The sequence below is a fragment of the Cyanistes caeruleus genome, chromosome 8 (assembly GCF_971803275.1).
Source record: "Cyanistes caeruleus chromosome 8, bCyaCae1.hap1.1, whole genome shotgun sequence".
Classification (NCBI taxonomy): Eukaryota; Metazoa; Chordata; class Aves; order Passeriformes; family Paridae; genus Cyanistes; species Cyanistes caeruleus.
The window spans coordinates 27351375-27354875 of NC_141708.1; positions in this window are offsets into that span (position 1 = coordinate 27351375).

Here is a 3501-nt window from a genome sequence, read left to right on the forward strand (position 1 = left end):
AAATCCTTAGAAGGCAGGAGGCAGGAAGAGTTGGTTTACAACAAGATGGCGATTCTGTCAAAGAAATGTATAAATGTCTAAAGTTAAATTCAATAAATAATCTGTTCTTCTACCAATAAGAAATATACACTTTTAAAAACAAATTGAAAAAATAATTGCAACGTTTGCAGTATTTCCTACAAAAGAGAGAAAAATCCTTAAGCAGTGACAGCTCTTAGTATAATTTGCCTAATTCCATACACTGATTTACATGTAAGAGTACATTGCTATGACAACTTTTAAATCTTGCTAAATTCTGTTCTTACTATTTCCATTTTTCTTTTCTTGCTGAACTTTCTAAAGTGTCCTGTAGTCTGGGATCTCTTCCACACACAAGGACCTTAAATCCTGTAACTCTGAGTGCAGTTTGAGTACTACTGTGACCACAGAGTAGTTTTAAAGCTTGTTACCCTCATAATCTTGTTAATCAAGAAAGAGAAAACATACTACATATGTGTGTGTGTATATATATATATATACAAAGCCAAGAATTTATTGTTAGTATGTCTGAAATCTTAACTTTAAAAGTCATTATTAGTCCAGACCTAATTATTACAGGAAAAATACTTCAGCACAGAAAGAACTGCAATAATAATAATAATGTAACAATACAGCTAAGTCTCTCATACAGTTCCAGTTCTTGCCCCTTTCCTGGTGTTGCACTCACCCTGCCACTTCTCAGGGTCCTAATGTTTCTGCCTTCAGTGTGGTGGCAGGGGTGCCAAGGCTGTTCACCAGCACATGAGGTCTTTTGGCCGGGAGGGATGTGATCATGGCTGCACCTTTCTTGCTCCAGGATCCACTTGGGATCTTTTTTATGTTTGCCAACAAACATTAACACCTGGCTGCTTCATCACTGGTTTGCAACCCAGCATATCTGAATTTGCTGATGGTGGAACCTCATTCTTTGTTCTGTTATGCTTGAAAAGGTGGTTTTGTCTAGGTCTGTGTTTTTAATGGAAAACAATGGTTGGTGTGTTTGTAGCTATGAGGTTTCCAGTGGCAAGCCTGTGCCTCATCTTTTGTTATCTTATTCCTGTACTCCTCCCCACTGCATCCTGTGCCTCCTCCTCTCAAGGACTCTGCAACCACCCCAGGTCTGTGTTTTCTCCACGAGACATCATTTATACTGTTTATATCTTCTTCTGCACAGAACAATGACCTGTCAGTCCTTTCTCTGTACAGGACAACTACAGTGATACCATACGAGGGTAAGCAAAAGTAAAACCAAATCATCCATGACCATGTGGTCAAAAGAGAAAATGCTGTTACAGCTAAGCCAAGTTAAAAGAAAACTTGCAGGTATGTCAGCAAATGTTCTGCCAAAGCAGGCAGGGCTGACTCAGTGCAGAGGCCACAGAGCAAAGCACATGGGCTGTCCTCAGCAGCGGCAGCGGCAGAACCTGACACAGGGCTACAGGCCACAGTCTCACCAGCAGGATGCACTGAGTGTTGTAATTCTGCTGTGTCACATTCCAGCTCCAGTTGCAGCAGTGCCTGACAAAAATAAGGTACACGTGTTGAGCAGCAACATCTGGGATCTTAATTACTGCTCCTACAATAAAAGAACCCAGCCTGGTGTTTCGGTCTTGCTCCAAGCTGTCTGGGCAGATGTTTGAGTGGAAAAATAGCTTGCTGGTGAGATCAGCCTGTTCAATCCAGGCAAGTGAGAAGAGCACTCGTTATTAAAATGGAAGGCAAAATGAGGCAATTCCTCTGCCTGTCAAATAACTGGGTAAATCTTCTCAAAGTCTTTGCTACATGTGCTTTTTTAGATTTGGTTATCTCTGTCCTATGAGAGTAAAATATTCTTGGCAGTGGAAATGCTGCTCTCACAAATACCAAGTGCCAAGCTTTAAAAAATTAGTACAATGTAGAGAACATGTTTTTATAAAAGGGTTGTTGAAATAGCCCAAGTTTCAGACAGGCCTTCTTTTCTAAATAATACTTTGTCTATTTTCAGGAGCTATGCCTGGTTTTCACTGGAAGCACCACGAGGCCAGGAACCTCTCTGCAGCTACAGCTGTACTCTGTATCCAGGGGTGGGAAGCAGTAGTCCGGGCGTGCCTCCAGCCAGGAGGGGCCGAGGCACAGCTTGGCAGGCAGAACACGGTGGTTTGTGCTTGGCCAGAGGCCTCTCGAGCAACTCGGACCAAGTGTCCTTTCACGTTCCCCACCCCGGGGCACTCCAGAAAGTCTGTCCAAGTTAATGAAAGACAGGCTGCACAAGCTGAAGCTTCATTAAACCTGCAGCACGGCTGCTAAGACCATGCTTTAGTTTAATTCACAAATGGGATTGAGTCAAGCGTTTACCAGCTCTCCCTGACCTCAATCCCCAAAGGCTCGCTGTGTTTGAGCTCTGAGCTTAAACGTCTCTGCAATCCTGCTTCTAGGCCAGGCTGGAAAACGAGGACACTCATGTTTCCCCGTGGTAATGGCCAGACTCTTACGTGAAGCGAGAGCTCACAGCTAGCCTGTGCCCTGCTTTCAGCTGGGATGGAGTTAATTTCTTCTTTCTGCCTGTTACAGTGCTGTGTTTTGGACTTGGAAGGAGAAGTGTGTTGACAACACACGAATGTTTTGGGTTTTGCTACGTCATGTTTATCTTAAATCAGCTAATTTTTAATTCTTTTTTTTTGTGTCATACTCTGATTCGGTGAGAAGGTGCACAAAAGAAACTGAGGGAGCACAGCTGGGATGGATGACCTGAACTGGCCAAAGGCATATTCCACACCAGAGAACATCATGCCTGTTATATCCTGGGGGAGCTACCCTGAAGTGGGGCTAATCCTGGTTTGGGAAGGGGGAGGGTCTGGCATTGGTCAGTGGGTGGTGAGCAGTTGAATTGTGCATCCTTATGTTTTTATTATCATAATTACTATTGTTAATTTTTCTTAACTATTAAACTGTTCTGAGCACAACCTTGAGTTTTACTTTGACTCTCCTCCCCATGCCAGCGGGGTGAGGGGCAGTGATGGGGCTGAGTGAGCAGCTGTCTGGTGCTGTATTTCCAGCTGGAAATACTGGAACCCAGTCACCCATCAAGAAGGAAATTTATCGAATTTAGAATTTAGGCTGGTTTGTGGCTGTCTCTCCCCAGGCACGACTCCGGGAGTTGGGGAGGGGGGTGTTATCCCACAGCCTGAGCTGCTGCACACCTCACCTGGTGATGCCACTCCTGCTCACGAAATCCATTCTGGACGGCTCCCTCGGCGTTTCTCCGGCATCCCAGGCTGTGAGGGTGGACGTGAGGCAGGGGAGCGCCTCAGGTGTGCCCTGAGGAGAGGGCTCGTCCCGCTGCTGAGGCAGGTCCTGTTCCCGGGCAGGGCGGGACCAACCCAGATCCTGCTGCTGCCCACAGCCCGCAGAGCTGGGGCTCGCAGCGACCCAGCGCGGCTGCGGGCTTCCAGCGGCTTCCAGCAGCTTCCTCAGGCGGGTGGGCGGGGCCCGGGGGCTTCCAGA